The 11,263-nt window shown below is 43.2% G+C and overlaps 1 pseudogene; it reads left to right on the plus strand.

Moving 5' to 3' along the window:
- Window positions 1-7,271: 7,271 nt before the first annotated feature.
- LOC129512182 (homeobox protein NANOG-like) lies at window positions 7,272-10,794 on the plus strand (annotated as a pseudogene).
- Window positions 10,795-11,263: the final 469 nt, after the last annotated feature.

Genomic DNA, 11,263 nt, shown 5'->3' on the forward strand with positions numbered 1-11,263 from the left:
CCTAGACATCATGTTACTATACCCTAAATATTTCAGTATGCATTTCTAAAAACTGGGCATTTTCTTACATAAACACATGCCATTTTCACATCTAAAAATTCATAATCCCTTGGAGTCATCTACACGCCCATACAGTCCACATTTAAGTCTCCTTGAATATAAAACTCTCTTTTTGCAACAGTTTGTGAATCCAAGAAGTCCACGCACCACATTTGGTTGTTTGGTTCTCCCTCTCTCTTACTTTCTCTCCTTCTCTCAACCTCCCTCCCTCCTTCCGTCTTAATTAACTTATCTTTACACAGAGAGAAATGCACTGGTATTAAGCATATAGGTCGGAGAGTTTGGATAAATGCATACACCTGGTAGCCCATATCCTTATCAAGATAGATAATGTTTCCATCACCCCAGAAAGTTTCCCCCTATGCTTTCACAGACAACTCTCCCTTTGCCCCCAACCACTGCTCTGACCTCTCTCACCATGGATGAGTTTTGCCTCTTTCTTGTTTTATGTAGCTACTTGGCTCAGCATCATATTTTCACCGTTCATCCCTGTTGTTAAAGGTCTCTGTTATTGTGAGTTACATTCTATCTTACACGCGTACCACAGTTTGCTTGTGCACAGTCCTGCCGCTGGACATTGGAGTACTTTCCAGTGTGGGCTACTGTGAAAAAAGCTGCTATGGATATTTTTTTTAAGATTTTATTTATTTATTCATGAAAGACACACACACAGAGAGAGAGAGGGAGAGAGAGAGAGAGAGAGAGAGAGAGAGAGGCAGAGACCCAGGCAGAGGGAGAAGCAGGCTCCTTGCAGGGAGCCTGACGTGGGACTCGATCCCAGGTCTCCAGGATCAGGCCCTGGGCTGAAGGCAGCACTAAACCGCTGAGCCACCCGGGCTGCCCTTGCTATGGATATTTTTGTATTGATCTTTTTGTGGACATATGTTTTCATTTCTCCTGGGGAAGTACCCCGGAGTAGAATAACTTGCCACAGTGAATGTGTATGTTTCACTTAGTAAGGAAACCCCGAGTCTCTTCTCCTGAGCACACCCCGCTTTACCGCTTTCTGGTCGTCTGACTGTTCTGCATCCTGCCTACGTCCAGCAGCTTCCCTGAGGTGTTGCCTACCTTGTCCCTCTACCCCTGGGTTGCCTATAAACTAGAAGTTTGATCTAAAAACTGGATGAGGGCAGCCCCAGCGACTCAGCTGTTTAGCGCCGCCTTCAGCCCTGGGATCAAGTCCCACATCAGGCTCCCTGCATGGAGTCTGCTTCTCCCTCTGCCTGTGTCTCTGCTTCTCTCTCTGTGTCTCTCATGAATGAATGAATGAATGAATGAATGAATGAAGTCTTAAAAAAAAAAAACCTGGATGGGATTCAGTTTAAATCCTTCAGCAAGAATGCTTCAGAAGTGATGTCGTGTACTCTATCCTACAACTCGTTGGAAGGTACATAAGTGACACGGTTATGTCACTCCCAATTAAGACACTAAGACTGATCCGTAGATCTAGCAGGGGGCAGCCTGATCCCCCCAGTGTAAACGTCCCCCATCAACCCCGTATCTAATTGTTTTGAATCATCTTTGCCTTGAATTTTTGTTAGGGATTGCAAAATGTTAATGTGTTTAAAAATTCTATCAACCCTCCACATTTATCACATGGGATTCTTCTGTAAAAAGGAAACTTTCCTTAACAATTTTCCTTCACTGTTGTGTAGGACAGGAAAGAAAAATACTTCATTATTTGTCTATAATGTGCTAGTGAAAATTTTTAGTTTGGCTTATTGATTGTTAGAAACTTAAAAAGGTTCTGACAAGAAAAGCTCTCCTAATCAAGTGTTCCTCAAAGCATAAGAATTCCCTTGCTTCGCTTGAAGAAAACCGTGCATGAGATAGAGGAACACTGACCTGTCGGTGGACCTGGAGAGACTGTGAGCTAAAGAGTAACAATTGTTGGGGCATGTGGGCAGCTCAGTCACTTAAGCTGTGGACTCTGAATTTCTGCTCAGGTCATGATCTCAGGGTTCTGGAATCGAGCCACACTCTGCTGAAGGATTCTCTCTCTCCTCCCTCCCCCGTCCCTCCCCCCACTCACGTGTGTACACACTCTGTCTCTCTAAAATAAATAAATCTTTAAAAAGAGTAATAATTGTAATGATAATAGTTACTAACATTGATGGGACATTTCCTATTGAATTAAGTTAATGAACTAATAATGACATTTAATTAATTTAATAATAATTAAATAGTTACAGAGTAAAGAGTACTAGTCATTGTGCAACCCACAGGCTGTATTCAGGTTAGGTTTCACTTTTTTGTTTTTTAAGACTTATTTATTTGAGAGAGAAAGAGTGTGAACAAGGGAGGGGCAGAGGGAGAGGGAGAATGTCCAGCAGACTTCCCGCAGAGCATGGAGTACCCAGCCCTATGTAGGGCTGACTGCAGGACCCTGAGATCATGATCTGAGGCAAAAACAAGAGTCCGATGCTTAACCGGCTGAGCCACCCAGGTGCCCTATGTATCACTTTTTAACTCTGAAAAAAACCACGGATTCATCTCTTTGTTCAGTTGACAATTATTGAGCACTCACTCTTTCAGGAAAGCAAAGATGAATTAGACTCAGATCCTGTGAGGCCTCAAGGGGTCTCGCAGATGAATTTTGCATCAGCGGTTCCTGGGACTTGCCTTGTACAGGTGTTCACGGCCTTTGTTACGAGACACATGAAGAACACACTGCAGTAACAGGCAGCACTCCACAATCAGATGTCACCTGCCCCTATACACAGGTGGCCAATGTAGCACTGGGGGAAAGCCCAGATTAAGTAGTATTTGCTTTTTTCCCCATCATAAACTGTAAATACTTTCATCGTGGCCAGGTACAGCTACCAACATCATGCCACTAAATGCAGAATTATAAACCTATGCATAACACACCATTATATAGTAACTGCATCACAGAGATACACTAAAAGTAAATGCCTTTAGAGCACAGATAATGGTTAACTTTGATATAGCAAAATAAAAAAGTGATGAGTTTAAGTATTTATGTTTATAACTTATTTAATTATACATTTATATAATTTCATTTTTTTAAAGATTTTATTTATTCATGAGAGACACAGAGAGAGAGAATGAGGCACAGACACAGGCAGAGAGAGAAGCAGGCTCCATTCCATGCAGGGAGCCTGATGGGGGACTTGATCCCGGGTCTCCAGGACCACACCCTGGGCTAACGGTGGCGCTAAACTGCTGAGCCACCCAGGCTGACCTATAATTTAATTTTTTTTTTTAAATTTTTATTTATTTATGATAGTCAGAGAGAGAGAGAGGGAGAGAGAGGCAGAGACACAGGCAGAGGGAGAAGCAGGCTCCATGCACCGGGAACCCGACGTGGGATTCGATCCCGGGTCTCTAGGATCGCGCCCTGGGCCAAAGGCAGGCGCCAAACCGCTGCGCCACCCAGGGATCCCTATAATTTAATTTTTAATAATGGCTGCATTGAATAACTGGCTTGCACAATTTCTAAAAATTTAAGTTGGCCCTGACAAGTTAGTGTGACTTTGCTCCAGCCAACCACTGTTTTACCCGTTGCAATACTGCAGTGTAGCCATTGTAGTATAAAATACATGCCTGGGGACTTGGAAAAATGTGACTGGGATGATGCTCTGAGCCTAGGATGGTAAATGGCCTCAGGACTCAGTAGAAGAAAGGAGATAGGAGTAGTATTATGAGTTACGTCCTTATCTCGGCAATGGGGGTTGTCATCTCCTTTTACTGGTGTAACAAATTACTCCAAACTTAGTGGTTTAAAATAACACAAATTTATTATGTCACAGTTCTGGAGGTCAGAAGTCAGGAAGAGGTCTCACTGAACTAAAATCAATGTGTTGGCAGGGCTGTGTTCCTTGTGGAGGCCCCAGGAAGAATCCTTTTTTTTCCTTTCTCCAGCTTCTAGGGACCACCTGCTTTCCCTGGTTTGCGGCCTCCCTCCTCCATCTGCAAAGCCAGTAGCATTGGGCCGATGCCTTGTCACACTGCCACCTCTCTGGTTCTCTCTTTGGCTAGCTGATTAGCAGCCTTAATTCTCCTTTGCCATGTGACCTGATGTATACATAAGTGCCACAGACTAGAATGTGGACATCCCTGGGAGGCTGTTATTCTGTCTCATGCAGGGATGTGGAGAGATAGTTGCAGCTAGTTCTCCGCAGACCGCATTCCTGGAGGCCTGCTGGAGAAGGTACTTGGAGTCCTACGAGGTGAGATGCAAGGTGGATTTCATAAAAGCTGCTGATTTCCCTCTAGTAATTTCAGGTGGCAGTAAGTGTTACAAAGAAAATGCAACAATAGAGCAGAGAGAGGTGAGAGGAGGTATTTTAATAGATGGTCAGAGATCTCTCTGAAGTGGTGATGTGTGGGCTAAGACCTGAATGATGAGAAGGAGGCTGCCATTCCCAGATCTGAGAGAGGCTGGCCAAGTATAATGAGTGGTGGCACCACGGAGGAGGTGGTGTGGTTGGGATCTAGGACATTCAAACCATCCTAAATAAGTACAGTGTGTTCACTGTCCAAACTCAACTTTAGATAAGTCTCCTATCCAGTTCCCGCTCTCAACCACATCTGTCCTCTTACATTCTTCCTACAGAGAAATTCTGACATGCCACTGGAGAAAAACAAGTACCAAGTTTCTGAAGATTGGTATGTTTGAGAAACAGAAAGGAGAGCAGTATAGGAGATGAGGAGATTGTTCTAATATTGGCCCTCAGTGGATCAGGCTTCCCTTTGTCCACATCCTTTTGTAATGAACTGTCCTGCTCCTTCCCTCAAAAGGTGATGTGTCTTTCTTCACTCCATGAATCTGCTCTTGTTTTGTAACTTGCTTTTTTTTAAATATTTGTTTATTTGGAGAGAGAGGAGAGGAGAGAGAGAGAGAGAGAGAGTGCAGTGGGGAGGGGTAGAGGGAGAGGACAGGAATCTCAAGCAGACTCCCTGGGGCTTGATGTGGCACTCAGTCCCACAACCCATTAGATCATGACCTGGGGGGATCCCTGGGTGGTGCAGCGGTTTAGCGCCTGCCTTTGGCCCAGGGTGCGATCCTGGAGACCCGGGATCGAATCCCACATCGGGCTCCCGGTGCATGGAGCCTGCTTCTCCCTCTGCCTGTGTCTCTACCTCTCTCTCTCTCTCTGTGACTATCATAAATAAAAAAAAAAAAATAAATAAAAAAAAAAAAGACTTCTGTGTTAAAAAAAAAAAAAAAAAAAGATCATGGCTCAACCAACTGAGCCACCCAGTTATCCTGATTTGTTTTGATCGAAAGAATATGGCAGAAGTAATGCACACATTCCAGAGCCCGGACCTTAAGGAACCTTGAGATTTTGCCATCACTTTCTCGGAACCTCTCTGTGCTGCAGAGAAGCTCACTAAGCTTACTAGCTTACTAAGAGGCCACAAGGAGAAGCACTGAGGAGCCCAGCCAAGAGCCAACACCAACTGCCTGATAGGTAAATGAAGCATTTGGACCCTCTGTCTGCTGCTGCACCATCAAGATGACTGCAGCTGTGTGAGTGGTCTTAAGAGAGACCAGCAGAAAACCCCATAAAATCATGAGAAATAATAAAGTGTTACTGTTTTAGTAAAGTGTCACCAAGTTTTGAGGTATCTTGTTATGCAGCAATGGATAACTGCTACATGAAGTGAGGAGATCACAGGGACAAGATCACATAAAGGGTTATTAGCATGGTAAAGAATCTTAATTTTGTTCTATGTGTTCTTGGGAATTGTGAGGATTTTAAGAAGAGTGGTATGTTTTAAAAGATCACTCTTTGGGGCGCCTGGATGACTTAGTTAAGTGACTTTTTTTTAAAAGATTTTATTTATTTATTCGAGAGAGAGAGACAGACAGAGACACAGGCAGAGGGAGAAGCAGGCTCCAAGCAGGGAGCCCGACGCGGCACTCTAACCCGCTGAGCCACCCGGGCTGCCCAGTGTCTGACTCTTGATCTCAACTGGGTCGTGATCTCAGGAGCGGGGGTTCAAGCCCCATGAAAAAAGATCACTCTGGATGCTATGTGGAGGAAAGATTGTAATTGGGCAAGAATGGAAGCAGGGAGACCAGCTGGGAGGCTTTTTCAGGCATCCAGACAAGAGATGACAGCGATGGAGATGGAAAATATTGGAGAGGTTTGGGTCCTGCTAATGGATTGGCTTGGAAAGAATCTTTTTTTCCTGAAATGCAGGGCTATATAAATATATGTACTATGTATGTGGCAAGTCAGGATTTTTTCTGTGCCATTGGTGGAGAGGGGGAGTTCTTGGCAAGCAAAAGTAAAGAGACAGAGACTTGGTAGCCTGACAAACACTGAAGTTATGTTTTGGGATGCAGTCAACATTAGCAAATTTTTTCTTAAATAAAATAAAAAATAGATGGCCTTATATGTGCTCTGCTCTGAAGACTCTGACAGGCCAAAAGACTCCACTGAGCTCATGGAATGGAGTACTGCCCTGGGAGGATGGGCTTCTGTAATGGAACCAAGTGCGGTGCAGAGGAGAAAGTGTGGAAACATAAAAGAGGGACACTGGAGGAAGGAGAAGAGAGGAAGACATCCCAGAGGGGGAGGGCAAAACTGGAAACCCATCCAGGACAAAGTCTAACTGCGAGAAACTCAATGGGGAAAGTAAAGAAATGCTCTGTGTTTGTGGGAGTGTGATGAGACTGCTTTCCTTCTGGGGGATGGACTGTCCCCCAGGCCGTTCCAGGTGCTGCAAGCCCATCAGGGGCTAACCTGGATGTGTGTGTATTCCCAGGCATCACTCAGTGTAAAAGGCTGAATAAAATCTGGTTCTCGTCCTAGAGTTTTGCAGTTTACTTGAGGGAACATGTCTTAATCCATGGTGTAGTAACAATATAAAGAAAACAAATGCTGACCTATGGCTGGATTGGGCTGGTTGGCTTATGGTATTGTGGTGGTGACCCACTTCAGCCTATCTTTCTGATACTCTTTTTTTTTCTTCTTTAAGTCCAGCTCCAGACCCAGCACAGAGCCAAACATGGAGCTTGAACTACAACCTCAAGATCAACACCTGAACTGACATCAACAGTCAGACACTTAACTGACTGAACTACCCAGGCACCTTCCCCCTCATCTTTCTGATACTCTTACATCTGGAGATCTTCATGTTCTCTAAGCTCTTCCACTTAGATACATGATACATAAACCTGGACCTTTCTTACAATCTCACTCTTTTTTTTCCCCCTCTACTTTCAACTTAGCATTATGAGTATGGATCCCACTCACCCCCAATGCCCTCCTGGCCCTGAAGCATTCAGTCCTAGGGACTCTTCTCCAATGCCTGAGATTTATGGGCCTGAAGAAAATTATGTATCCTTGCAAATGTCATCTGCTGAGACACCCCACAAGATGGAGAACATCCCTCCTCTTCCTTCCTCAATGGATCTGCTTATTCAGGACAGCACCAATTCTTCCACCAGCCCCAGAGTAAAACTACTAGCCACTTCTGTAGAGGAAAGCAGTGAAGAAGGAAGATGCAGCCCAGGGCAAGAAACAGAAGATCAGAACTGTGTTCTCTCAGACCCAGCTACATGTGCTCGATGATAGATTCCAGAGACAGAAATACCTCAGTCTCCAGTAGGTGCAAGAACATTCCAACATTCAGAACCGTAGTTATGAGCAGGTTAAGACCTGGTTCCAGAACCAGGGAATGAAATGTAAGAGGTGGCCAAACAACAACTGGCCAGAGAATAGCAATAGTGTGACTCAGAACAACTCAGCAACTACAGAATGCCAGGCTTCTGTTCCTATCACCAGAGATACCTGATGGACACTTCTGGAAACCATCGAATATGGAGCAACCAGATCTGGAACAGCCAGTCTTGGAGAACCATTCCTGGAAGAATCAGACCTGGGACCTCCACACCTAGAGCAGTCAGCTCCACAACTGTGAAGAGGAGTTCCTGTAGCTCCAGATCCAGTTCCAGCAAAATTCTATCGGCGATTTGGAGTTCGTCTTGCTGGGGAAAGCCATAGTGTAAGGCTGCAAACCGCTAAGTATTTCAGTACCCAGCAAATAATGGATTTATTCCCAAATTACTCTGTGAACATACAGCCTGGAAGATATGTGACCATGAGTATATTATTCAATCTCAGTTTGGGCAGTGGCTGTATTACTTCTCCTAGGATTTGTATTTTAGGGTCCTGTATCTCTGTTTTGACATTCTGTATCTCATTATGCTTATTGGGTCAATTGAGGGGGGGTGATTGGAGTCTAATCAAAGAGGTTTTAGTAACATTGGCTGCTATGGGCAACATGATGAAAGATGTTTCTGGCTGTAGATAACTGGATATAATACTAATTTGGATATCTTTAGGCTCTAGAATCTAACCCTCAAGAATTGGAAGTAAAAATACAAAGACGTGCTGAAGGATTATTTTCATTTTCTGAGATTGTCAGGCTTTACTTGTTAATAGCCTCGTTATGGTGAAGGGTTAAACTGTAATGTGCCTCATTGACTTCCTCTGCCCTCTGCTATTTTGCTACAACTCCTAATTTGTTCGGTATTCTGGTATTTGTAGGAAGATGTCTTGTATTTTAGTTTATCATGATAATAGTACCAGTTTGTCTGGTTGGTTTATAGGTTTAAGTACAAATAAATAAAATACCAATTCAAAAAAAAAAAAAAAGAAAAGAAGTGCCAATAATGGTCCAGCTTTTTAAAATGCTGAAGGATTTAAAAAGGTAACTGAGAAAGAGGGAAGGAGTTAATGTTGCAAAGCACGTGTCCAGATGGTGGGGGACAGAGAAGCCATTTAGAGTAACAGATGGGGTGCCCTCACAGACAGAAGGGTGTTGGGGATGGTGATTGAAAATCACAAGCAGTGAGGTAGAATGTGGGAAAGATGGCTGAAGCCCGAGGATTCAGGTGTTTTCCTATGGAAATAGGAAACTGTTCCTAATGCATGAAACTAGCAATCTGTGGCAACAAGGAGGGTAGCCCAGAGTCAGGGAGGACAGTTTGGAAGCCATTTTTAGGTAGATTGGTTGCCTCAGCCATGGCCTGCTGATAGGAACCATTTGTAGAGCTACAGAGAAAGGCAATACAAACCTGTCCCTAACCAGCCACTTACAGAATCCAAGAGGCTTGCATCTTTACTCTGATCCTCTGTGTGACACTGGCAAGGAATAAGATGGTGAAATTTGCAGTACAGCATGCAAATAAACAATGGGGAAGGGTAAAGCATCTTGAAAAATTGAGGATATCAATAAGTACATGAAAGGATGTTCAACATCATAGGCATTAGGAAAATGCAAATCAAAACCACACGAGATACTACTTCATACCCATTAGGGTGGCTATTATTTTAAAAATGTTTATTTATGCATGAATGGGTAAGTAAGATGTGGTTGTATTATTCAGCCTTGAAATGGAATATGATTCTGACACATGCTACCACATGGTTGAAATGTGAAGATCATATGCTAAGTAAAATAAGCCAGACACAAAAGGACAAAGATTGTAGAATTCCATTTGTATGAGATACTAGATTAGTCAAATTCATAGAAAAAGAAAAAAGACTGGTGGCTGTCAAGGGTTGGGGGGACAGGGGAATATGGAGTTAAGGCTTAACAATATGGAGTTTCAGTTTGGAAAGATGAAAAAGTTCTGGAGATGGGTGGTGATGATGGTTGCACAAAAATATGAGTGTACTTATTGCCACTGAATGTATGCCTAAAAAATAGTTAAAATGGTAGATTTTTTTGTTATGCATGTTCTTCTACACACACACACACACACACACACACACACACACACACACACTGAAGATGCCCATACTGCAGAATTCAGGAGTGGACTTTCAAAAATGTGAGAGTGGGGGTGCTTCAGTTGGTTGAGCATCTGCCTTTGGCCCAGGTCATGATCCCAGGGTCCCAGGATCAAGTCCCACATCAGGCTCCCTGTTTTGTGGGGAGCCTATGTCTCTCTCTGCCTCTACCTACCACTCCCCCTGCTTGTGCTCTCTCTCTTTGTTAAATAAATAAGTAAAAAAATTAAAAAAAATTTTAAATGTGAAAGTTAAGTCTTTACTCTCCACCTCTCTATCTCCCCTCATCCTTTGCCAAAAGGCCAAACTTAAAAGTTAGTACATGGAGCACCTGGCTGGCTCAGTTGGTGGAGCATGAGACTCTTGATCTCAGGGTCAAGAGTTCAAGCCCCATGTTGGGCATAGAATTTACTTAAAATAAAGAAACAAACCACTGTAACATGTCCTCCCATTTCTGGTCTTATTACCCATTGTCCCTCAATATACATCCTTTGTTTTATAGCCATTGTATAGGCCAACACTCCAGAGAAAGAGAAAAATTAGAATTTAAAGGCAGAAGAATGGAGAAAGAAAAGACTCCATGCTTAAGCAAATGAAACTCTTTAAAACCACAGTCCAATATTATCAAGATTAACATCTAGTAGATTATCAAGATGATCAAGATTGACATGTTGCTCGTATTGCTCTTGTTATGATACATGACATGTTAAGAATGGCACTTTACCTCTGATCTTTTTTCCAAAAATCTAACCCCAGTCTAAACATGAGAAAACATTAGACAAATCCCAACTGAGGCACACTCTACAAAATACTTGACTGGTACTCCTCAAAAGGGTCACCAAAAACAAGGAAAGTCCGAGAAACTGTTACAGCCAAGAGGACCAGAAAAGGGACATCAGGAGATGGTAGCAGCACTTGTGGGAAGCACAGCATGGTGGATAGGCTTGCTGCATCCTGATGTTGTACACCTGAAACTAATGTAACATTGTGTCAACTATACTTCAATTTAAAGAAGATATGTATTTGAATTTGAAAATTCTCTTGCTAGAAGAGTAAATACAAAGTTATAATATGAGGGGCACCTGGCTGTCTCAGTCTGTTAAGCGTCTGCCTTCAGCTCAGGTCAAGATCTTAGGGTCCCAGGATTGAGGGATCCAGCTCCCTGCTGGGCTCCCTGCCTCCTCCTCTCCCTCTTGATTTTGGCTCAGCTCCTGATCTCAGCATCTTGAGATCAAGCCATGTGTTCAGCTCTGCATGAGAGTCTCTCTCTCCTTCCCTCTGCCCCTCCTGCTCATGCTCTCTCTTCTCTCTCTCAAATAAATAAATAAATAAATAAATAAATAAATAAATAAATCTTTAAAAAATAATATGATGTATGGGATTTGTTTCAACTTAATCAACTGGGGTGGGACAACATGGATGGAGTT

The sequence above is a fragment of the Nyctereutes procyonoides genome, unplaced genomic scaffold (genome assembly GCF_905146905.1).
Source record: "Nyctereutes procyonoides isolate TBG_1078 unplaced genomic scaffold, NYPRO_anot_genome, whole genome shotgun sequence".
Lineage (NCBI taxonomy): Eukaryota > Metazoa > Chordata > Mammalia > Carnivora > Canidae > Nyctereutes > Nyctereutes procyonoides.